A 27,529-nucleotide genomic window follows, 5' to 3' on the forward strand; every position below is an offset into this window, starting at 1 on the left:
ACCTCAAACAAACAGGACTGCTGCTGTCACTCAGATCTTCTAGAGCCGCTGGCTGTGAAGGGTCAACCTCCACCTGGAATCTCCTAATGTCCCTGTGGCTGAAGCTCACTATATCAGTGTAGCAGGGACCCCTGAGCAGTGATATTGGACACTGAGCCACTTGCCATCCTGGCAGTGCCATACCTAGGGTCTCCTCTGACTGGCTGGTGCAAGGCTGACCCTGCCCATCAATGTACTGAGTGAGACGGTTGTAAGCAATGCAAGCTGTGTCCTCCCTAATGGCATGGACATGAGGGTTAATGATGGTCGTATGGATGGGCTTGCTGTTCTTAGACAAGAGATTTTGAACTTGAAACTTATAGAAATCCATCCCCTCCAAAGGCCTTGGCTCAAATGAAGTGAGACCTGTGTCACAAATTTCCTTGTAGACCTCAAAGTCCCCATTATTGATGGCTTCAATCAGCTGTTCTGTGATCTTAATGCTCTTCTTTTTTTTTGTACTTTGAGATCCTCATCTTCTGTAGTAGTGTTGCAACTCTCTGTGGAGCCCTTGATCCCATCTGTAGCATTGTGCACCACAGTGGTTTGTGGCTCCATGGCTGTATGCAACGGCATGGTCTCTTGGGTTGGGCTTATGAGACTGTTTTTATTGTTGCTCTGTAGCTTGACACATCAGTCCAACTTCTTGTTCAATAGGCTTTTGGAAACTTTTTTTTTTTCCTGGAGACAATCATAATCATGAGGATGGAACTCTTCCATTTTCTCCAGGGGTTGGTTTTGCACAAACACTCCACAGTCTCTTGGAAGTGCATCATAGAGGCTGTTGTGGATTGTTGACAGACCCAAGGGTGCTTCAGAGCCTGGTCAGCTGTGATGTGTTTTGCTGGGTTTATGGTTGGCATCAAGTTCTTTACTTCAGGGGTCACTGTGTCCCATTGATGGGAAAGCAGGCACTTGTGGGACCCCGAAGGAATAGTGATCCTTCTTTATCACCATTACTGGAAGCCAAGGGCCCTTAACACAGAAAAGCTGAGGGCGTGGAGTGGGCTTACTGCAGGCCCAGATATCCACAGGTTTTCTATAGGGATATTTCTTAAAGACCTTGGGGGACAAATAACCTGGGGTGCCAGGAAAACCAAACCAAGCTTGCTGCTCTGGACTTCGAAGGTGAGGCTAAAATTAGCCATCTTGATGGCCACACCCTTGCATTTACTTGTCAGCAGCAAGTTCTCAGGCTTCAGGTCCCTGTGGACAATATCATGCTAGTGGATATGGTTAACATTCTCCAGAATCAGATGTGGGTGGCATCTGCTTCACTGTAGTACTCTCTAGGCACTATGTCTTCAAACAGCTCCCCACCAGTAACCTGGTCAAACACAAGGTGGTGAAACCCTTCTTAAGAAATACTGTCATGGAGGCCCACCATATTTGGATGTTTAAGAAGTCATATCTCAGCATCATGTTCTAGTTTCTGATGATCTCAGGCAGACAATTTCTTGACATTGATGGGTTTTGCTGCATACCCCTGTGTGGAGGTTTTCTTCAAACATCTGCAGACCACAGAGAAAGCACCTTTATCAACCTCCTCAAAGAGCTAGTATTTGGTGCAGTGGGTGCAGGTGGTGTGTTGGCCATGCTAGCTGCTGGCAGGCAGAGGTGGTGGGTGCAGAACCGCACCTATGTCAGTGAACAGTCACTGCTGCCTAGCCAGGGATGAGTCCAGCAGCACCTACGAGACTTGAATGGGGAGCTATTTGAGTCTTGAAATTGAGAAAGGTTTATTTTATGTACTTACATGCTTCATTGTTTGGGGCTTAAATATTTATCATTGTTATGTCTTATTGATGTAAAAATTCTTTAAGCAGTTTGAAATGTCCTGCTTCACCTCTTCTGATTAACTTTAGCTTGAAGTCCACTATATCAGAATAGAAACCCCTATTTGTTTATGAGATCCATGTGAATAATTTGTTTTTCCCCATCCTTTTACCTTTAGTCTATGGATGTCTTTGCTTATGAGGTGAGTCTCTTAGAGACAACATATTGTGGGGTCTTGATTTTTAATTGATGAGTTTAGGTCATTTACATTCAATGTTATTGTTGAGATATAATTTTTATTCTATGTCATTTTGATTTATTTCTGGTTTTTAATTTGAATTGTTTTTCCTTTGACTATTCTAGTGTAGTTTCTCCCTTTGATTGTTTTCAATTTCATTTTTCCTTTCTTCTTCATGAAATATTTTATTAAGTATGTTTTGAGGTACAGTCTTTCTAGTTGTTAATTCTTTTAACATTACTTTATCATAGAAGGTTATATTTCACTGTCAATTCTGAAGTTTAATTTTACTGGGTATAGTGTTCTTGTTTGGCATCCATTTTCTTTCAGAGTCTGGTATATATTATTCCAAGACCTCCTAGTTTTGAGGGGCTGGATTGAGAAATCAGCTGAGATCCACTTTGGTTTACCTCTAAATGTCACCTGTTTTTTGTCCTCTGGCAGGCTTTAAAATTCTATCCTTATTTTGTATGTAAGGCATTTTCATAATAATGTGCCTTTTGTGGGTCTATTGTAATTAGGTAGATTTGGGGTCCTATAAGCATCCTGTATTTGATTTTCCATATCATTCTTAAAAGTTTTGGGAAATTTCCTGATATTATTTTATTGAAAATATTGTGCATTCTTTTGGTTTGTATCTCTAAGCCTTCATCTAGCTTCATAAATCTTACATTTGAACTTTCCATGTTATTCCATATTTCTTAGAAGTTCTATTCTTGGTCTTGTAACATATTTTCTCCATGGTCAAGTTTATTTTCAGGATTATATATTTTGTCTTTGTTGCCTGAAACTCTATCCTCCAGATGGTGTAATTTACTGGTGATGCTTTCCATTGAACTTTTAATTTGGTTTATTGATTCCTTCATTTAGAGGATTTCTACTTGATTTCTTTTTCAGAATCTCCATCTCTTTAATGAAGCCATCTTTCATTTCTTATATTTTCTTACATGTTGTTTATATATTTATCCATCTAGCAGTAAGGATCTCAGGCAGTAGTTTCTGCCTTGTGGACTTATAGTGACAATGGATATTTTCCCCATACCTCAAAATGTAGGGAGAGTTAACATTATTTTTATTTCCAAGAGCTACCTTTTGTTCATTGACAATTTGGAGGGTATCTTTTACTTGTTTTATGTATATTGTGTCTTATTTTCTATTATGAAAGCAGCTTTTTTTTATTCTACACAAATTATCTACATTTCTTCTGACTTCAGTGTATTGTTTCTTTCTAATTTATTTTCCATTTAAATATCTGGTGATCTTAGTGTTAATGTTTCTACTTAAGAATGAAACACTTGAAGGGTGATTAGAAAATTTCTCTATGTAGGTAGGTTTTGTGAGTAAGCTTCACAAATTCAGGACCTAAATTGGAAGTCAACCTTCTCTGTCAGAGGTCTCCAAATTTTCCATGGGGTGACTTAGGTTCTCCAAGCTCCTAACTAGAGGATATAATCTGGCTGCAGATGCTCAGTATGAAGACGCTGGAGAAAGTATGTGTACTGACTCCTGGTTAGTCTGTTTTAGTCTAGTACCTCAGCTTTGCTTGTTACTAATGTTTTCATATTGAGTGAATGTCACTGTGGCAGTTTCTCCAGACCATGAAACACGTTCTCCTTCTTTAGGTACTTGTTCACCAGCTTAGGCGATCAGAAAGGAGTCCTTGATGTCTTATTCTTAGGTTCTTTGCCTTATCATGGGCCCCTACCAATACCTGGTGTCTCCTGAAACAGAAACTTCACATCTTCCATCAGTTGTTTTCTCTTCCCTTCTTTGTATTCAGGGGTTTATACTTTGTTTTTCCTTTAATTTTCATTCCAGTGGGGCTTCTGGAGGGAATGGAGAGAAATTCACTATTTAATGAGAGATGCAAGGGCAGGGCAACCTTTTATTTCTTCTCAGGTTCTTCAAGTTTTTGGCAGGAATTATAATGTTATCTGCCATATGGAAGTGTGAGAATTAAATGGAAGTGCTTAGAACAATATTGACACCTGGAAGGTTCTCAGTATCTACCACTATTATTTATTGGAATGATTATTCAACATGCCAAAAATTTCCTACTTGGCTCCATATGCCTATTTATTAAAAAAATCAAAACCCCAAAACCCCAAATAAGATAGCATGCCTTGAATTGGAGCATTGCACAAGATGCTACAACAATATAGGGCACAGAGTAGGTTCTCAATAAATGTTTGCTGATTTTGAATCTGTGGTCTTATTTTCCTTCTCAATTAGTTCCCAAGCCCCTTTGTACACCCCATAGGTCTGCTCAGGAGGACATACATGCTAGCTGTTTCCAAAAGTATTTAGAATTGAACCAAAATGAATTTGTTTGGGGAAATTTCTGAGAAACAGACTACAAATCTTGCCTTAGATATCAATCAATAAAAATAAAAAATAGAATTTTTTGACCAAAATATTAGTGATGCTCCTCCAAAATTAAAGTATATTAGAGAACACTTTATTTCCACTCTATGAATATCAAACTAATTCAGTCAATAAAATGTTACATTGTATAAGCTGTAGTTCTTTACATTTCATCATTTCTTTGGATAGATTTGTTTCAGTGCCGGTTTCTCATCATAATGTTGAATTTCCTGACTTATATTTAATCTCCTTAGCAAGTTCAAGCCTGTGACAATGGTAAAATATTTACTTTTAAGCTTTCCTGATTTGAAGAATTATCATGATTCCTTCATTTATTTAAAACCCAGATCAGTGCCCAAGAGAAATATTACTTAGTTACGAGTGTTCTGCAGAGCGAATCTTGGAGATATGTACCTAAAAATGAGGACAGGTCAATTGATGCATCTCAGGGTCAAGACAGATCTTACTTTGAAGATTCCCACTAGAAACTCTGTGATATAAGATCAGACAATCTGTGAATATGGGCTTTGTAATCTCAAGTTGCCATAATGGAAAGGAACCAAAGACTGTGTGCTGATGCACGTGGGGGTCTCCAGAGTGAAATCCGGAGAAGATCCTCAACTAATCTCTATCAGCATGCATTATATGCCTTCTGCTTCCTCTTTCTAACATATGCAAAATGTAACCCAAGAAATAAATTATAGTGAATTTCAAAACATTTGGACAAGTTTGCAAACCTCTGCTCCCCATCTCATTTTTCTGTGGAACTCTATTTGAAAGCTACTTTAAAATGCTTTCAGAAGTAATCCTCTTGTCTTGACTACTTTTCATGACAAGTTAAGTTTAGGGCAGTTCAGCTGATGCTGCAGAGGCTTATGTTTGGGAGAGAATTAAATAAGATTCATAAGGCTAAATTCTGCAATTTATTAAAACAACCCAACCTAACCCTTTCCTCATGAGCATTTGCAAGTCTCACTAAACTATGTATGCCCTTTTGCACAGGGGAACTCTGTTTCTGAGATTAAATTTGCCTGAGCAAACAGTATGCAGGTAATGGAAGGCTATGATGTCCTAGAAACCTTTAGACTAGATATAACCTTCTGTCTTCTACTTATGGAGTACTTTTTTTGGGATGAAGGAAATAAGCCTTGAAGTTTTATATTTGGAGCCTTTGTTGTGAGAGTCTTTGATGGAACCAAGTCCATTTTGGTCTAATAAAACAACTTAGGTTTTTCTGAGAGAGGAGTTGGATCCTCCCCATGAGTTCCTTGCTTACACTCATCCTGAACAGTAGGACACTGAAAACTCCTTTTGAGTTTCAGGAACCAATCTGACTTTAGGACATGGTGATGGCATTGTAGAATGCCGGCAAAGAGTGAGTGTGCTTGTGGTTTTCTGGATCTCTCCCTGTACTTGGTTGGCAATGTGAAGAAGTGAATTAAAAACTTGAGCAACAAGGCTAAAAGGATGTACTCACTAAGCTATAAATGTTTGTTTAGAGGCATGACAGTTATGCAAAAAAATTGGAACCCATATTTTCCTTACAACAGACATCAGATATGTGATTTAGCACTTCTCGAGATAGCATTTCCATTAGACTCTACCTACAGGGTCAAGATGGTGTATGAGAAGAAACCTTTGACTATCATAAAGTCAGGTGGCCACAAGTAGCACAGCTACTTGGTTCAGCAAGAATCCTGGCCTGCTTTTATTACTGAGGTTAAAAAAAATGATTATGTTTAAAAATAAATGTTTAAAGAAACCTAAAGGATGTAATAGTCCTAGTCATAGAGATAGAATGAATAACATCCTATAATTCAAATAAAATATGAAACCAATATACCTCATTTATTTTCTGACTTTTCTCTTTTCAGAGATTAGTTGTCTTCAAAATTATAGTTTTCATTAATATTATTGGATAATCTTATAGTTTCTTATGATCTAAAGGAGTTGAACACTCTGTTTAGTACAAACTTAAAAGTAATCAAGAAACATCCAAAAATATCTCTAAATAAGATTATCTATTTATTTTCAGATTAAAATTGATGCCTGCACAATCAACTTATAGGAATATTTTAGAATCTCTTTAAATGTTAAGCAGTTTCTCAGTCTCTAGAATATTTGCAGTTTCTTTTTATTTTACCATATTTATAATAAGAAATACTCCATTCTTCATGTTTCAAATTATCACTTATGGTTATGAAAAAATGGCTTTCTCTATAGATTCCAATTGATGAGTTTATTGTGTAACTCAGGAAAAGCAAACAACATCTTCCTTCCTTTGAAGAAGATTTTATGCTAATAATCAAAAGTTATTCAGGGATTCCTATGGGTTCTCCAAGCACTAAGATCATATGTGCATATGCTCAATATCCCTAATCAATGTGACACTTGAATTAAGCTAATTTATTCAGTGCGAACATGACCTTGAATTATAGAGTAATATTTTAATGTTGTGCTAAAGAACTTTACCTACTAGGAAGAATTGTAATTAAAGTATTATGAGAAAAGGCACTTAATTTGGGTCATTGACTTGTCATTGTTCTGAAAATAATTGGTGCTCTTTGGAAGTCACATAGAAGGTTTCACATTAAAGAATCATTTGGACAAATGGATAACCAGGTACACTTTAGAATAGGAATAAGTGAGGGCTGAAGTCCCTAGTTGTCTTGCTCAACCATGGATGAAATTAAGCAATGCTGAAGATCTAAAAACACCATCTTCTTGAAAATACAAGTTTTGTAGAGATTTAAGATCTTTCTGGTTTTTTTTTTAACCTCTATTTTATACCAGACATTCTTATGCAACAAGCAACTATTTAAAACACAATCTGCCAGTCCGAGTTATTTTTAGTGTTTTTATTAATGAAAAAAATATTTGTATAGTACCACCAGAAGTTTAGTTCAGTTTCAGTATTTGTGGCACAGTGGTTAACCTGGTATGTGCCTATCTCCCCGAAGTTTTCATTTTAGTTGGAGAGATGGACATAAAAACAAGCAAATAAGATAGTGTTATCCCTGGGGTAACAGGTAAAACAGAGAGCTGTAGTCATCTCAGTACATTCCAAATGGTGAAAAATTATGTATCCAGGGTAATTACAAATATCTCGTTAATTGTACCTTCTATAATTATAAAAATTATGTTTATTATGAAATACAATATAAATGTGAGAAACACCTTTGAGCTATACCATAAATTTAAATACCATATAAATTCAACTATCCATTTTAAACACTCTTTTTAGTCCTCAGATATTTTGTTTAATTTACAGTCTAGGATGAGGGGGAAAAAACCAAACTTTTTCAAAGGGCCTCACCCAAAAAATTATGGAAACTCTCCTTTAGAGCTATTGTTACTGAGAAAATTTTACATTGGTCTTTAAGATGCTGTGATTAGTGTCAGTTCCCTACACTGTGTCATAAATGCTTAAGACAGGAACCAAGTTTCTTTTTAATTCACTTTTGCATCAAGAGTGGCTTATACAGTGCTTGTTGCACAGTAAATAGTAACTATTTGTTGAGTGGATGCATGGATGAACAAAAGAAATTGAAGGTAGAAATTTCTCAGTTGCATAAATGGTGGTGGCTTGGACTAATAGGATTAAAATTGGGTCTCTACAAAAGTGGATAGATTTAAAAGATAGGAAAATATACAGGACTTAAATTTTGCTTAAATAAGGGAATGAGGGAGTAAAAGGCAACAAGGACAGCACTCAGATATATGATCTGAATAGCTTGAGGGATGAGAGTTCCCTTGTTTGAGGCACTCTGATAATTTATATCCCAAGACACCAAATGGACTTTCAAATGTAACCCCAGAACAATGGTCAGTAACTAGTGAGAAATGAAAGAAGAGAGATTATAAAACTTCAAGAATCAGATATCTTCTGAAAAGTTCTGGAGAATTACTAGGAAACTTCGCCCCTTGATTTAATGAGACATTTAGAAAATCCATTTGTATTTGTTTCCTAGGGCTGTTTCCAAAAATTATCATAAACCTAGTGGCTTAAAATAACAAATGTAATCTCCCACAGTTCTAGAGGTAAGTAATGAGAAACCAAGGTGTTGGCAGGACCATGCTCACTCTGAAGGCTCTAGAAAAGAATCCTTCCCTCCTTCTTCCAGCTCTTGGTATACTTTGGCTATGGCAGAATAATGCCAGTCTCTGCCTTCTTCTTCACATACATTCTCCTTTCTCAGACTATACCTTCATCAAACAAGGACCTCAACCATGATTAGTTCTTTTAAAGGACGAATAAAGTAGTTAAAATTTTGTCAAGATTGCTAAAAAGAAAAAAAATGCAAAAACTTCAGAGATTTTCAAAATTCACTAGAAGTGATATGAATGTTTATGAAAATGACTTGGAAATTTAGTTGTGATGAATAATGTTGTAGAAAACGTTAATATTTAAATAGAAATAAAAATTTAAATAGATAGCTGATAATTAAATAAAATAAATAAATTATTCAAATTCTCAACCTTCTTCTTTTAAAACTCTAAGATCTGGATGAGATTTGGTTGATTTTCTCCAAATCTCAAAAGAATAAATAAATAAATAAATTTAATACAAATATAAATATATAAATTATATAAATATAAAATATAAATTATATATATATATATATATTTTTCTCTCAGAAGAAAAAAAGAAGCAATTCTAACTTATTTTAAAAGAAAAAAGAAGCAATCCTAACTTATTTTAAAAGTAATGCAGCCACTAATAGTGTGATTGTCCTTCTGGGAATGTGGTAGGATTGTACTTTCCCATTTTCTTCAAAGTAGGCTTGAGCATGAGATTTATTTTGATCAGTGGAAAGAGACTGAAAAAACAGGGCCTTCATTTGGACAGCAACTTTTAGGAGAAAATATTCATGAACATTGAGAGAATTTTAAAACCAAGTGATTATTCCTAACATTAAATTGGAATGTTAAAATGTAATTTTAATAAAATACACAAAGAAATTAATTAACCTGAAACTGAATCAGTAAATATAGAAGAACAAACATAACAGTCTGAGAAAATGTGACAAGTCTTGCTGAAATGATTTAGATAGCAATTTGAGCATGGTGGAACATGCCTGTAATCCCAGCAAACCGGGAAGCAGAGGCTGAAGGATGGCAAGTTCAAGGCCAGTCCAGGCAATTTAGTGAGACTATGTCTCAAAATGAAAATAAAAAACAGCTGAGGATATAGATCAGTGGTAGAGTACTCAAGGGTTAATTGCCCAGTACCACAAAATAAAATAAAATAAAATAATTTGGAAAGTAAGACAGTGAGATTTGATGAAAGAAAAATAGATGACTTTACTGAGATAAAGAACACAGAAACAGATTCACCCTAAATAAAAATATCTTTTATGACTGACCTCAACATTATAAAGTCTATGCATGACAAACCTAAATCCAGCATCATACTGAACAGAGAAAAACTGAAAGCATCCTTTAAAGTCAGGAATAGGATGATGATATCCACTCTCACCTCTCCTATGTAATATAGTTCTTAAAATTCTAGCTAGAACAATCAAGCAAGAGAAGAAAATTAAAGGGATTACAAAAGGAAAATAAGAAATCAAATAATCTATTTTTGCTGATGTTATAATCCTGTAGCTAGAAGACCCCCCCCAAAAAAAAAAACTCTACCAGAAGAATTCTAGAGTAGATAAATTCAACAAAGTAGCAAGATAAAATATCAACTTATAAAAACCAATAGCCACACTCCAATAATTATTCTGGTAAGAAAGAAATCAGGAAAACCATTCCATTCCCTTCAAAAAGAAAATGAAGTAAAAAGCAGGCAAACAAACACTTGGAAATAAATTTAACAAAGGAGGTAAAAGACCTACAATGAAAACTATGGAACACTGAAGAAGGAAATTGAAGAAGACCTTAGAAGATGAAAACACCTCCTATGTTTTTGTATAAATAATATTATAAAAATGTTCATACTACCATAAGCAATCTACTTATTGAATGCTAGTCCCATCAAAATATCAATGACATTCTTCACAGAACTAGAGAAAAACACTCCTAACATTTATCTGGATGAATAATAAAAGACCCAGAATAGCCAAAGCAATACTTAGCAAGAGTGATGCTGGAACCAGACCCAGTCCCTATCTTTTACTTTGCACAAATCAACTCAAGTGAACCAAAGACCTAATTCTTAAGACTTAAATAAGAAACTTTGCAACTGCTACTGGAATACATATGTCAATACTCCACTGTGTTGGCACAGGTACCACTTCCTTAACAAGATTCCTAAAGTTCAAAAAATAAAACCAAAAATAAAAAAAGGGGATCACATGGAGTTGAAAAACTTCTCCAGAGCAAAGGAAATGAGCATGAAGAGAGAACCTACAGGATGGGAGAAGATGTTTGACAGGTACTCTTCCAACAGGCGATTAGTATCCAGAATATAAAAAGAACTCAAAAAATCTTCTATGCACACACACCCCACAAATAATCCAATCAATAAATGAGCAAAGGAACTAAACAGACAGTTCTCAAAAGAAATTAAAATGGCATTTATATATATAAATATAAATGCTCAACATTTCTAGCAATCAGAGAAATGCAAATCAGAACTACACTGTGATTTCATCTCATTGTAGTTAGAATGGCAATGATCAAGAATACAAATTATAATGAATGCTGGCAAGAATGTGGCAGAAAATGTGTACTCACACATTATTGGTGGTACTGTAAATTAGCATAACCACTCTGGAAAGCAGTTTGAAGATTCCTCAAAAAATTAGGAATGGAACAACCATACAACCTAGCTATCTCACTCCTTTTCATTTATCCAAAGAAAACTGAAGTCATTATACTGTTGTGATACAAGCATCTAAATGTTTATAGCAGCACCATTCACAATAGCCAAATTATGGAACCTATCCAGGTGTCTGACAAGAGATGTATGAATGATATATTGATATATATATATATTGATATATATATTGATATATTTATATATATATAAACATCATGAGTGTTTTACTTAGCCATAAGTAAGAATTAAATAATGACTTTCATTGGTAAGTAGATGGAACCAGAAATCATCATGCTAAGTGGAATAACCCAGACTCAGAAAGTCAAAAGTTGAATGTTTTCTCTCATATGTGGAAACTAGAGAAAAATAAGAAGATAAAAGGGGAGGATTTCATGAAAATTGAAAGGCGATCCCTCCAGTAGAGGAAGAGGATTGAGAGGGAGGGAGGGAGGATTAGAAAAAGATAGGAACTGTGAAATACAATTGATCAAGTTATGCTATGTACATAAATAGGTATATCACAGTGAACTTTATCTTTATGTGTATGTATAAAGCAGCAATTAAAAATAAATAAATAGAAGGAAGACCAATATAGTAGAGAAGGGGAGAATATAGCTGGAGAATGGAGCATGCAGAAGGGAGGATAAGTGGAAATACTACGGATTGTAATGGAGTAAATTGCATTCCATGCATGTATGATTATGTCAAAATGAATCCTACTATCATATATAATTACAGTACACTAATTAAAACATTTAAAAATTTGATGTATAACATGGTTTGTATTAAAAGCAACAGTGGAAAGAAAGTAGATGGCTTAATAAATGTCCCTGGAAATATAGAAATATAGAAACAAATTAACAAATTGGAGAGAAATAAAATTGGATTTCTATGTCTTTCCTTGTATGCAAATGAATTCCAAGTGAACTCAAAAGACATAACTGTCGAAGGACAAACCTGAGTACTATTATTTATATAGGGAACTATGAATACAAGGAATAGTTTTTTAATAAGCAAGTAGAACTAAGTGTGTGTGTATTTGTTATTTGAAAAATAAATGAAATAAAACATTAAAATATTGATAAACGTGATTACTCTGGAGTTTAAATCATCTGTGTGCTCAAGACCCATAAATAAAGTAGAAGATTAATTACAGAATTCAGAAGTTATTTATTTATATTTTTTAAGTTGTAGATGGACACAATACCTTTATTTTATTTATTTATTTTTATGTGATGCTGAGGATTGACTCTGCTGCCTCACGTGTGCTAGGCAAGCTTTCTGCCACTGAGCTACAGCCCCAGTCCCAGAAGATATTTTTAATACTTGTAATCTAGACTTAATATTTAGAATGTATGCACAATTCTTATAAGTGAAAGAATGCAACATTACAAACAACCAAAAAGTGAATTGGGAAGAGGAAACACAGTTGTCTGATAAGTACATGACAAACAATTAGCCTTATCAGTAAGTATGAAAAGAAAAACAATGGGCTGGGGCTGTAGCTCAGTGCCAGAGTGCTTGCCTAGTGTATGTGAGGCACTGGGTTCGATCCTTAGCACCACATAAAAGTAAATAAAATAAAGGCATTCTGTCCATCTACAACTACAAAAAAAGAAAAGACAAACAACAAAGATTTCACATGTTATTAAGCATATAGGCCAATATTAAAAGGCTGAAATACCAAGTTTTACAAGTATATGGAGAATTGGAAGTCTTCATACTTGTCTGTTGGGAGTGAAAATATTTATAACCAATTTTGAGAGTAATTTGGCAATAACCAGAAGTTAACAGAAATGCATACTCTTCAACAAACTAGTTCCTCTAAGACTACTTTTAGATTAGAACCATCTATGTATATGCCCATGGGCACTTGTATAAGGATAAGGATATTAGTTGCAGAATAATTTGTAAAAACAGAATATTAGAAGCAGTCTAAGTGACTATTAACAGACAAATGGAAAAACAAATTAAGGTATCAGTTATAAAAACTTGAGGAGGCCACTGTAGAGCCATTGGTATGGGGCTTTAAGGGTAGAGGTGAGAGATCTTCCTAAAGGGACTATCAGGTGTTTTATGACAAACTATGTAAAGGAAGGGAGGGGAGGACCCAATGATACTGGGGTTTCAATGAATGAGTTAAAGGAGAAGATTCTCTTAACACATATAGAAAAGGGAGCATGCAAAGTTATTTGGGAGATATAGATTCTTTAAGGATATTTAAATATAATGGAAATACTCCACATTTTCTTCCTACTCCATTCCAATCCAGGATCACTATAGAGTCCTCAGTAAAGCTTTCTGAGTGCTCTTCCTCTTCAAGCAGTACACATCAAAACATCTGGGTTTTAATCCCAGTCCTGCTAACATAGTACCAATCTCAGTTTACTCATATGTCAAATGGGGATAAATACTTAATCCCCAGGGTACTTGTGAAGATGAAGTGTGCCTTGTTCCAGGTTCATTATTCTGCTTAGAAATATGCACCAAGCTTTAATCAGAGAGGAGGATGAATTGTTGCCAAGAACTCTAAAGTGAATGGGTTCCTAGTTGATTGCAGGTTTACAGAAAAATGATGAAAATTTCTGGCTTAGACAGTAATGAAGAGGTTCAAAACAGCAATTCCTTTTTCCCACAGAGTAGTAATTTAGTTTGAGCAAGTTCAAGTAGTGGTGAATAATTTATTACAAAATATGCAATATGATGTGCATAATTTAGTCAAATAAAAGCTCATAAAAGTCAACTTCAGGAAGAGACATATTAACTCAGGCTATAGACAGTATTTTTTGCCTAAAACATACCAAACAAAAGCAAATTCAGGAAACTTGCCAGTCACTGATTTGAGGAAAAGAGCAAGTTTTGTGTGCTTTGAAAGATAATGCTAAGTGACGTTAGCCAATCCCCAAAAAACAAATGCTGAATGTTTTCTCTGATATAAGGATTCATAGTGGCATAGGGAAAGGGAGCATGAGAGGAATAGACAAATTCTAGATAGGGCAGAGGGGTTGGAGGGAAAGGGAAGGGGCATGGGGTTATTAATGATGGTCATTATTATCCAAAGTATAGGTATGAATTCATAAATTAGTGTGAATATATTGTGTATACAGGCAGAGATATGAAAAACTGTGCTCTATATGTGTAATAAGAATTGTAATGCATTCTGCTATCATATATAAATAAGAAATAAATTAAAAAAAGAAAGTCTTTATCCTGTAAAATTTAATACTATAATATATTTTGTAAGTAAGGTCACAATATGTTCAAAATATTATATATAGTAAGTAATTTATAGTCAATATGACACATTTTGAAGTGTGTTTATATGTGTGTGTGCCTAGGTAGCTAAAATGTAGAATTTAGTGGAAAAGTATATAGGTAAAGGCCTTTTGTATGACTTAAGACACTAGATCCCTCTTAACATTCATATCCTATGCACAGATAGCATACCTGCAAGAAAACAATCCAAAGAAAAAAACTAAAGAAGGTTTATATAGTAAATTTTTAAAAATGTCTTATATAAAAAAGTGATGAACTTCTCTCCTTACAAATATTAGATTAAAAATCTCCAGGAAAACCTACCTATGGACCATAAATATTGCATTTACACAACTACATCAATATTTATAGCAGCTCAATTTATAGTAGCTAAGCTACGGAAACAACCTAGATGCCCTTCAACAGATGAATAAAGAAAATGTAGTATATATACACAATGGAATATTACTCAGCCAAAAAAATGAAATTATTGAATTTTGCTGGTAAATATATAAAACTAGAGAATATCATGCTAAATAAAATAAGCCAGTCCTCCCAAACTGAAGGCTGAATGTTATCTCTTATATGTGGATGCTAATCCATAACAAGGGAGGGTAAGGAGGGACAGTATAGAAGTTCCCTGTATTAGACAAAGGGAAATGAAGGAAAGGGGGTATGGGAATAGGACAGACAATAGAATAAATTGGACATAACTTTCCTATGTTCATGTATGAATATATGACCAGTTTAACTTGACATCATGCTCAACCACAGAATGGGATCAAAATTGTAATGGGTTGCACCCCGTGTATATATACTATGCCAAAACACACCCTATTTTCATATATATATATATATATATATATATATATATATATCAACAAATAAAAAACAAATGAGACTATTTTTAGATGTGAATCAATTCATATTAAATTCATTCTTTATGGTTTATAAAATATCTAAGCCCCAAACATAGATCTTCTCAGATTATTCAAAGGCATGAGTTATGAATGTTATAAAAATCAAATCCCTTGGTTGTGCCAAGGTCTTTTAGGGATGACTTCATTTATCCTTCACCTAAGCTCTGCTGTCTGGGCTCTAGATCCAGGGAAAACACAGAGCCTGGCTTTCCCATTGGTAGAGAGTTAATTGCACAGAGGGTTTTGGTGTTCCAGCTTTAATCCCAGAAACTGTGAATAAGAAATCATTTGAAACCCTGCCTTATGGATGAATGTCCAGGCAGGGCAACATAGCTCTGGGTGGCTAGGACTCTTCTGCCTGGGGTTTATACTGGCACATACATGTGATAACATCTAGTTTCTTATCTAGAATTTAGATTTGCATGGAGATTAAAATGATTTTGATCCTCTTGAGCTCAAAGGCAGCAATGGTCTGTGATGGTCAGCAGTTACTTTCCTATTTTATTTTTTTATTAACTTTGGCTTAATGTCACTAACATTATTTATTTCAAACTCCTCTGGACACATGGCTATTTGAATTTTCAGCACTCCAAAATGTGAATAATTAAACATTTGTGTGTTTCATAATTAGTAAGCACTTCTTTTGCAAAGGCATAGAGTTAGACATTGGGAATATGAAGATTAACACCTTGTAGAAAGTATCTTCAAAAGCAAATAACTTCTTCTCCAGATGAATTTCATGACTGCTTTTTCTATTTCTATGAGAAATGTCATTGGTATTTTGATTAGAATTGCATTAAATCTGTATAGTGCTTTTGGTAGTATGGTCATTTTGACAATATTAATTCTGCCTATCTAAGAACAAGGTAGATTTTTCCATCTTCTAAGGTCTTCTTTATTTTCTTTCTTTAGGGTTCTGTAGTTTTCATTGTAGAGTGAAGCAGGTGGCATAACTATACCAGACCTTAAACTACACTACAGAGCAGCAGTAACAAAACAGCATGGTATTGGCACCAAAACAGACTTTTACAGCAATGGTACAAAATAGAGGACACAGAGACTAACCCATCTAAATACAGTTATATTATACAAAGGTGCCAAAAATGTACAATGGAGAAAAGATAGCCTCTTCAACAAATGGTGCTGGGAAAACTGGAAATCCATATGCAACAAAATAAAATTAAACCCCTACCTCTCACCACGCACAAAACTCAACTCAAACTGGATCAAGGACCTAGGAATTAAACCAGAGACACTGCATCTATTAGAAGAAAAAGTAGACCCAAATCTCCATCATGTGGGGTTAGGACCCAACCGCCTAAATTAGATTCCTATAGCACAAGAATTAACATCAAGAATCAATAAATGGGATGTATTCAGACTCAAAGGTTTCTTTTCAGTAAAAGAATAATCAGTGAGGTGAATAGAGAGCCTACACTTGGGAGCAAATTTTTACCACACACACACACACATCAGATCTCTAATCACTAATCTCCAGGATATATAAAGAGCTCAAAAATCTTAACACCAAAAATCAAATAACCCAATCAATAAACAGGCTAAAACACTTCTCAGAAAAAGATATACGATTGATCAACAAATATATGAAAAAATATTCAACATCTCTACAATTAGAGAAATGCAAATCAAAACTACTTTAAGATTTCATCTCACTCCAGTCAGAATGGCAGCTATTAAGAATATAAACAAAAATAAGTGTTGGAGAGGATGTGGGTAAAAATACTCATATATTGCTGGTGAGGCTGCAAATTGGTGCAGCCAATATGGAAAGCAGTATGGAGATTCCTTGGAAAACTTGGAATGGAACTACCATTTGACTTAGCTATCCCTCTCCTTGGTCTGTACCCAAAGAACTGAAAAACAGCATACTACAGAAACACAATCACATCAATGTTTATAGCAGCATAATTCACAATCACTAAACTGTAGCACAAACCTAGATGGCCTTCAGTAGATGAATGGATAAAGAAAATGTGGTATATATACACAATGGAATATTATTCAGCATTAAAAGACAATAAAATCATGGCATTTGCTGGTAAATGGATGGAGTTGGAGAATATAATGCTAAGTGAAGTTAGCCAGTCCCCAAAAAACCAAATGCCAAATGTTTTCTCTGATTTAAGAATGCTGGGGCTGGGATTGTGGCTCAGTGGGAGAGTGCTCGCCTAGCATGCACAGAGTCCTGTGGTGTTCAATCCTCAGTACCACATAAAAATAAATTAATGACATAAAGGTATATAACAAAAGAAGTTTACATTAAAAAAAGAATGCTGATTCATAATGTGGTTGGGGTGGGGGCGGCATGGAAGGATTAGATGAACTCTAGATAGGGCAAAGGGGAGGAAGGGGAAGGGAGGGGGCATGAGGGTAGGAAAGACAGTGGAATGAGATGGACATCATTACCTTAAGTACATGTATAAAGGCACAAATGGTGTGACTCTATTTTGTGTACAACCAGAGATATGAAAAATTGTGCTTTATATGTGTAATATGAATTGTAATGCATTCTTCTGTCATAACAAATTAAAATTTTAAAAAAAATCACTGATGGAGAGGAAAGTAAATGTGGAACCAACCAGAATATTAATATGATGATGATGTCCATAATACTTATGTTGTAAGTGAAGGAACACCAAGGACGGTGAAAACCTGCCGGATGAACCCAAAGTATGGTAGTATGAGTGAAGAAGAAGGAGATCGGATATTCAAGGCAATCTGAATACCACATCCAGCAGGTTTTGGGGTTGTATGAAAATAGGCAAGGAGAAATGGCAGAAGATGAGCCAGCAAGGGATGTAGTAGATGAAAAACTCTAGTGAATTTTTACTGTGCATAGTGGGGAGACATGGATGGCTTTGTGAAGGAGGATGACAGAAACAGGACTCCAGAGTCCTTGGTGCTGAGAGCATGCTGCCTCTCCATGGCTGGACTGTATTTCTAAGACAGACACCAAACATTCAGGTAGACTTGCACAATTTCACAATTTGCATTAGTAGTTTCAAATAAACAAAGCTATAGAAAGGGGCTGCCTACAACCCTGACATCTTCTATAAAACTGTGGACACCCTTGGAGGCTTGCAAAGTAATCACTTTGAAGTTAATTGATGCCAACTGGAGAACATTTACAGTGATTTGAAAGATCAAAAGAAAGCACTTTAAAAGTAATTTTCAAGATCTGATCACATGACCCTGTAAGTTGGGGAAAGAAGTGTGTGCCAGTGGACTCAGTGCCAATCACTCTCCGTTATTACTGTAGAGGTTTTCTGGTCACTGAGGTCATCTCCGATTGGGAACACTCAATCAGCAGGCCAATTCCTCTCAGCAATCTGAGGGCACAGAGAATTCCAATGTCTGAAGCCTTTTACAGGAAGTCAGAGGATCATAGAAGGCTACTGCTAAAGAGCTCTCAGAACCCTCTTGCCCCATCTGTCCCTGCTTCTGGCAGACAGGGTATCACTGCCACAGACTGCAAAGCAGAGAAGCCTTAGTCATGGAGCCCAGGTGCCAGTGATGACAGCTGCCAGCTGCAAGGGACAGGGAATTGCAGCCAAGGGCTCTCTGCTCTGTCACCATATTTTCTAAATAAAAAAGCCAGGGTATGCACTCTGACAAAAGATGTATTCCAACTTGTGACTCATTTTCATGAAAAGACAAAGGAGAAAACATTTGCAGTATGAACCGTCCTGGAAAATTCACATGGAAAAAGATGCAGAGATTTAGGGACAAACTGTAGGAGGACAGGAAACAGGCTGCAGCAGTTTGAGAGAAAGTTGTTCCAAGTTGCAGTTCCATGTTGAATGATCCAAACTGCCAGCCATAGCAGAATGGGGTTGGGGGGATGGAGAGAGAGAGAGAGAAAGAGAGAGAGAGAGAGAGAGAGAGAGAGAGAGAGAGAGAGAGAGAGAAGACTGCATAAAGAATGCCTGTCAAAGACTATGCACCCAATAAATATTTATTACTGAATAACTGAATAAATAATAGCAACAAACTGCACAAGTAAAACTGACAGTATGAGGAGCAGATAAACAATGTTTCCAGATAATAGAAAGAATTGCAGACATGTTCCCAGGCCTTTGCAGGCTTGCCTGAGCATCACTGAGCAGCAGCAATGGCAACACCTGGAAGCTTGTTAAATCTCAAAAACGTGGGCCCTTAACCCTGACCTAGTGAGTTAGAGTCAGCATTTTAATCAGCTCTCCAGAGGATCACATGATCTTTAAAGTCTGAGAAGCACTGCTCTGAGGGTATACCCAGTTACAGACAGTAAAAAATGATAGATAGATTCGAACCCAGGGTGTTTGGCAAATGTCAAGAGTATTGGTTTATGTGAGCTCAACAGTCATCATCTACAGGCTATGAAGACAAATGGTTAAAAATCACAGGTTTCCTAAGAGACGAACATACAGCATGAACAAGCAAAAACAACTGTAGGTTGAAAGCGATGATCATAATCACAGGTTGTGTGAGGGACAAAACACACACATGAAAAGAATAAATGAGAGCTGCCTAATGTAAGGGCAAATATATACATGCATATGTGAAAATTTAAAAAATTTTTTTCTGCTGCCAAAAAGAAATGAGAACTTTCTTCCTTTCCTTTTTAGTATTCCTTTAGAAAACTTGACATTGTTGATGTTTTCCCTGTCTTTTTGAGATACGTGTGTGATATCTCAAAAAGTATGTGTGTGTGTGTGTGTGTGTGTGTGTGTGTGTATATATATATAGTGAATTAAGCTCAATAACGGTTTTGCCTACCAGGAAAGTCTGTCATGGAGGATTCAGGGATCCCTGTCTTTGAAATGTTAACATCAAGAAGGACAGTTCCCTACCATTGACTCTGTTGGAGATTAGCTAAGGAGCCTGGCTCCAAGTTGTAATTATCTGTTCATTACAAAATTAAAGACTTGTTTTTCCTTTGGATACAGACAATCAACATGCGTGTAATGGATCTGCCTAGATAATCTCTTTGGTGGATTGCCTGTGACTCTTATTGCAGTTAGATTTAACGCATGAAACACTGTTCTGTTCTTTTTCACATTTTGTGTAGATGATTCTTTTGGGTTGGCAGGAATTTTTATTTGTAATTATTTTCCCCACACCAATAACAAGGTTGTGAGGATCAATTGGGCAGTCTTTGCCACTGACTCAGTGCATAAAATGATACCCATTATGAATGAGGGAAAGCAGCAGAATCAAAGGTGGGTTGTCATTTGATTTTATGTGAGATTCATGATGCACAATTATGTGTTTTTCTATGTACCTTAAAATGGAATTAAAACTATGTGAGAGTGGAGAAACAAGCTATTTTATAGGTAGAACAGACAAAATTCTGAGTCTAAATCTCTTCAGATAATTTTCTTCAAGCTGGTAAGAACAATAGTCTGTCTAGTTCTAAAAGTCACAAATAATGACAATGTGGGATGTTCTTCCCATGACAGAGATTTTGCCTCAGAGGGCCTGGATGGGGAAGCTCTGGGTCACTGATTTTGTGCAGGGGATTGAAGCCCAGGGTAGTGTGACTGTCTATGCAGTTGGAACATCTGTAGAAGATCTCCACAGTGTTGGAACTTCATGCTTTCTTCGCATGTTTACTCATTCACCACTTCAAACAGTAATTAAACATCCTAGAGTTTAATTACAGCACAGATTTAGCAGGTGCTGGAAGTCTAAGTTGAATAAAGCTCGGGTCTTACTCTCAAGGAGTTTATAGTTTTTGAGAAAGAAAAAACCTGTACTTGATTACAGCAGAGGGTGGTGAGTGCTGTCATAGGATCTGCATAAGCACTGGTGAATATTCATAGGGGAACTGACAGCCTGGGACAGGAGCAGGGAGTCTGCTGCAAGGTATTAGCTAAGCACTGACTTGAAGCTGGGAGGCAAACTTTACCAGCTGTGTTTCCCTTTTTCCTTCCCTTTGGCCTGGCTAATTTATAAGACCTAGGTTCTCCTTCAAAACTAACCTCCATGAGAAAGGCTCCAATGACCTTGTAAAGCCGAAGTAGGTGAAGCTCACTCATTCCCTCAAGGCCCTGCCTATACCCCATACATGTAAGTTCCTTTACAGCAGGGATTTTGTCATATTGTCTTCTGTATGTCTAGTAATTAAACATCCTCCAGTAACAGGCTTAGAACCAGGTGCTGCAAGTCTAAGTTGAATATAGCTGGAACACAACTAGTCCTTAATAAATACTTAGGAAATGATCAAATGCTAGGTGAAAAGCAGTTATTGATGTGTGTGAGAGAAGGGTTGGGGTGGGAGGGAAGTTACTGGCACTCTCAATAGAGAAAAGAGCATGAATATAGGAAGGCAAAAAACAGGTATTATGTGAAAGAAATGACAATATTTTAGAGTTGCTAGAATATACATTGCAAGGGAGAGAGGAGCATGAGATAAAATTGGGGAACTATACAAAGACCCTGCTTCAGTTTCACAGTAAATGATGCATTGATTTGTCTCTCTTTGGCAGATCTTTGAGGACTGCCAATAGCAGTTGACATCTGCTTAACTGTTTAACAATGTGAACATGGTACAAACAATTCTGCCTACCATGTGATTCACAGAGAAGCAATATTTCCAGGAATAGAATTAAAAAACAAATGTGGTCTTTACTACAGCCCGTTATAAACCTCTAAGGAAGCTTATCAGAAAGACAGTTACCCACCTCAGAGGGATTCTCATGCAAATTGGATTTGGGAATTGGGCACATCATGTAACCAAAAACATATTATTAACACCTAATATGTTGCAGAGTGTTGGATAAGACTCTGCTTGACTTATAGGATTTTGCAATACAGGTTTTTTGTTGGGCTAAGTGTATGGTGGTGGTGAATACATAAGGGAGGTTTATACTAAGCTATAAATCTGTAATAATTTGGTCTACTTTGAAACATAGTAAAATCTAATCCTTACTGAGGCAAGTGCTGACTTCAGGTATGATCTTGAGAGGAACTATGGAAGTCAGGCAGGTTGGTGCACTGAAACAGGTCTGGATAAAGGGTCAGAGAGCCCGAGTTCTGTTTCCTTTTCTGTCTCAAAGGAGTTTTGTCTTCACCAGCAGGTCATATACCTCTCTGACTCTGATCTACTTTTTCACAAAACAAGTTTTCACTGAGTTTGTTTTTTTTTTTTTTGAGAAAAATATGAGATCTTGAAAGTAGAACTCTAAAATAATAAACATTAAGAGAATTGATTACTAATAAAAATCGATTTGATTTTTATTAGTAATCACTATGCATACAGCCCAATACCTCTGGGGAAAAAGGAAAGCAAAACTTTCTATTTCCATCCTCAAGGTTCTTTGTACTTTGACATTACAGACAAAATCAACATGTGTGCATAATAGAGAACACTTAAGCACTGACTTTTAATGCAATCTGAATTCAGATAAGAGAGGAATCTTTGAGAGATGGTTGCTGAGGAAAGTTGCAAGCTGAATCGCATAGAATGAGTTCACATTTTCTTTTTTCTCTCTTTTTTTAAACAATTTTTCTATTTCCATTTTTAGAAAAAAAAATGTAAGTCTATACCGATCACAAAAACTCACAGTAAACTAGGACAAAAGAGAACTGTTACTTTGCCAAAATTCTCTTATGAAAAACCTAGCTAGTATTGTGCTTAATGGTTAAATTCAAGGTTGTCTACCCTCACATGTTAATTTGACACTCTACTGGAGGTTCTGATAATGCAATGAGGCATGAAATTTAATAAACATATTTTAGTTTGGGGAAAAAATTACATCTATTTCACTGTAGGAAACACAGTTGTCTGAATAGAAATTGGTAAGAAGACTACAAAACAACTAACTAATATAACTATTAAATGAATTCATCAAAGTTTCAGAAGACAAGGTTAATATGCAAAATTAAGTAGTTTTATAAACTAGCATCAAACTTTGAAAATTAAATAAAAATTTATACTGTCCTCAAAAGAGGAACATGGAACCCTTCTGTATACATTTAACCAAATATGCTCAATAAACTATAAACTACTAAAAATTGCCAAGAAAGTTTAAGAAGATCTAACTAAAAGCAAGACATATCATGTTCAAAGACTGAAAGAATTAATAGACAATTATATTTAAATTATAAAACTTTTGAAACAATAGCATTCTAGGAGTGGCAAACTGAGTAGGAAGCAGTATAAGAAAATATCCTGAAATTATGGAAATATTCCATATACTACTAGGAAAGTTAATCATATAGATGTGTGTATTCATCAAAACTAATGAAATTTTACATCTAAAAGTTTTATGTTGCATTGAATGTAAATCTTATCTAAGGAATATAAACCACACTGAACTCTAGTTAGTAGTTTTGATTTTTACTCTAGCATGGCACAGCAATTCTGAAACTACTTTTTTGTGTGCATAATATTAAGCTAGAGCAAATGAGTGAATGTGGTAAGGATGTGAGGAACATGTTTCTCACTGTTCTGAGCTATCTTTCTATCTACCTATCTGAGTGCATTTCAAATACATATTCTAGATATAATCATTAAGAGGATCTAAAAGCCATCACACATAAATATTGTTGAGCACACCTTGAACCCATACCTTGATTTATAAGTATCATTTTCTATTAAAAAGAACCAAGCTCCTTGAGGAAATAGATGCCTTCAGAATGAGGCAGAGAAACTATGAGTTGATCCCCAAATATCTTACTGTGTGTCAAATTAAGGAATTATTAAAAAAATGATGAGAATATTATTGAGGGACACCAGATAGGTCCAAACACCTTCTACTGATCAGATCTGGACTAATTTAAGTGTATTATTTAATAAGCATTTTATGCCCCAAAATAATTAAACTGTACAAGTTTATTTCAATAAAAATAATTAATAAAAACACAGGAGAAGAGGTAAAATTTTCAGTGGGATTACAGGTAATGTCTAGATAGAGGATGTTAGTGATAGAAAACAACAGGTCTAAAAGTAGAAGGTCAATGTTGGATGTATAAGAAGATATTCACATAGTCTCAAATTATCTCCCCACACATTATCTCTTAGCCTGTTAGTTACCAAGGGAAAATAGCACATTTATGTTGGAAAAATTTGATATATATTGTGGTGGGGGACATAGCTCAATTTGTAGAGTGCTTGCCTCACATTCACAAGGCCCTGGGTTCAATCCCCAGAACTATAAATAAATAAATAAATAAATAAATAAATTGATATGTATTACCTAAATCCAGTGATAAAGTTAATATCACAAGTATTAGTACAAATTGATATTATGTGCCTCCTGTCATGGATATAACATCACTTTTCTGGTACACCTTACAAAGCAGCATAACAGCCCATCATCAAACAGGAGGTAAAATCAAATTTAGGAATAATTGATCAAATAATTTTTCGGTTCTCTTTAGAGCTCTCAAGATTAAGAGATCCATGCACACAGGCCTTTGTAGGGCCCAGACACACAGCAGGCCTGGTCTACCCTTTTCCAGTGGGGCAGACTCTCACCAGGGCCTAGCCTCTGGTGCAGGACCACCCCTTCGGAATAGCAGACTACCACAAGATGTCAAGCCCAGCGGCCCAGATCCATCCATTCCAACTTACTCAGGACCCAGATCCAGCATGCAGTAGCACTCATTGAGGGACACCAGCAGGGTCTGGAAGCCCACAACAAGGTGAGATACAGACAATCTTCATAGGTACTACAAGAACACAGGGAAGAAACCGTAATATCTCAGATCCACACTGCAAGAAAGGAAGACACATAGACAACATGAATAAACAAAGGAGCAAAGTGCCCCAAACAAACCAGGACACTATAATAACAGAACCCATGGACAGCAAAGCTGATGAAATGTCAGAGAAGGAGTTCAGAAAGTTCATAATTAAAATGATCTGTGAATTAAAGAATGACCTAAGTGAGCAAATACAAGCAAAAATTGATCACTCCAACAATGAGATAAGAGAGCAAATACAGGTAGCAAAAGATATTACTTCAAGAGAGAAATAGAGACTCTGGGGGAAAAAAGTCAGAAATCCTTGAAATGAAGGATAAAAACTCAAAAAATGAAAGATAAAAACTCAAATAAAAAACTCAATACAAAGCATAACCTGCAGACTAGATCACGTGAAAGAAAGAATGTCAGATAATGAAGACAAAGTATACAATCTGGAAAATAAAGTTGATCACACAGTGAAGATAGTAAGAAACCATGAACAGAATATCCAAGAATTATGGGACAGCATCAAAAGACTAAATCTAAGAGTTATTGGGATAGAGGAAGGCACAGAGTTTCATACCAAAGGAATGCACAATCTCTTTAATGAGATAGTATCACAAAATTTCCCAAACATGAAGAAGGAATTGGAAAACCAAATATAAGAGGCTTACAGGACACCAAATGTACAAAATTACAACAAATCTACACCAAGGATTATTATAATGAAAATGCCTAGCATACAGAATAAGGATAGAATCTTAAAAGCCACAAGAGAGAAGAATCAGATCACATATAGGGGGAAACCAATTCATATCTCAGCAGATTTTTCAACCTAGACCCTCAAAGCCAGGAGATCGTGGAACAACATATACCAAGCTCTGAAAGAAAATGGATGCCAACCAAGAATCATTTTTTTAATATTTTTTTTAGTTATACATGGATACAATATATTTATTTATTTATTTATTTATTTATTTATTTTTATGTGGTGCTGAGGATTGAACCCAGGGCCTCATGCATTCAAGGCAACCACTCTACCACTGAGCTACAACCCCAGGCCAAAGAATCTCATATACAGCAAAGCTAAGCTTAGATTTGATGATGAAATAAAAACCTTCTATGATAAATAAAAGTTAAAAGAATTTACAACTAGAAAGCCTGCACAACAGAATATCCTCAGCAAAGTATTTCAAGAAGAGGAAATGAAAAACAATAATGAAAGTCAGCAGAGGGAGGGATTACACTAAAGGAAAATCTAATCAGAGGAGAAACCAAGTTACATTAAATACCAAAAAAAAAAAAGTAAATAAAAAATGGCTAGGAATACAAATAATGTCTCAATAATAACTCTGAATGTTAATGGCCTGAACTCACAAATCAAAAGACATATACTAGCAGACTGGATTAAAAAAGACCCAACAATATTTATGCTGCCCTCTACTGACTCATCTCATAGAAAAAGACATTCACAGACTGAAGGTAAAGGGTTGAAAAAAATCATACCACTCTCATGGACTATGGAAGCAATCAGGGGTTTCCATCATCATATCAAATAAAGTAGACTTCAAACTAGAGTCAATCAAAAAGGATAAAAAACTTACATACTGCTCAAGCAAACCATACACCAACAAGACTTAACAATTATATATATGCCCCAAACAATGAAGCAGTCATGTTCATCAAATAAACTCTTAACAAGTTCAAGAGTCAAATAGACCACAACACAATAATTTGGGGTGACTTTAACATACCTCTTTCATCATTAGATATATCTTCCAAACAAAAGTTGAACAAAGAAACTGTAGAACTCAATAATACAATTCTTAGAGTTAACTGAAATATATGGAATATTCCATCTACTTTCTTCTCAGCAGCATATGGATCCTTCTCTAAAATAGACCATATATTATGCCACAGAGTAACTGTTAGCAAATATTAAAAAGTAGAGATTCTACCCTGCATTCATTCTATCAGATCATAATGGAATGAAATTAGAAATCAGTGATAAAATAAGAAATAAAATCCACTCCAACACCTGGCGACTAAATTTTATGCTACTGAATGAACAATGGGTTACAGAAGACATCAAGGAGAAATTTAAAAAAAAAATTAGAGGTGAATAAGAACACAGATACAACATATTGAAATCTCTGGAACATCATGAAAGCAGTTCAAAGAGGAAAATTCATTGCATGGATGGAGTTCATTCCTTAAAAGAACAAAAATCAACAAATAAATTACTTAACACTATATCTCAAAGCCCTCGAAAAAGAACAAATCAACACCAAAAGCAGAAGAAGACAGGAAATAATTAAAATCAGAGCTGAAATCAATGAAATTGAAACAAAGGAAACAATTGAAAAACATTGACAGAACAAAAAGTTGGTTCTTTGAAAAAATAAATAAAATTGACAGACTCTTAGCCATGCTAACGAAGAGAAGGAGAGAGAAAATTCAAATCACTTACATATG

At 35.5% G+C, this 27,529-nt stretch overlaps 1 pseudogene; it reads right to left on the reverse strand.

Annotated features, from left to right (window-relative positions):
* Positions 1-108: 108 nt before the first annotated feature.
* LOC113191690 (calcium/calmodulin-dependent protein kinase type II subunit gamma pseudogene) lies at positions 109-21,402 on the reverse strand (annotated as a pseudogene).
* Positions 21,403-27,529: the final 6,127 nt, after the last annotated feature.

This window comes from Urocitellus parryii, chromosome 4, assembly GCF_045843805.1.
Source record: "Urocitellus parryii isolate mUroPar1 chromosome 4, mUroPar1.hap1, whole genome shotgun sequence".
NCBI classification, from domain to species: Eukaryota; Metazoa; Chordata; class Mammalia; order Rodentia; family Sciuridae; genus Urocitellus; species Urocitellus parryii.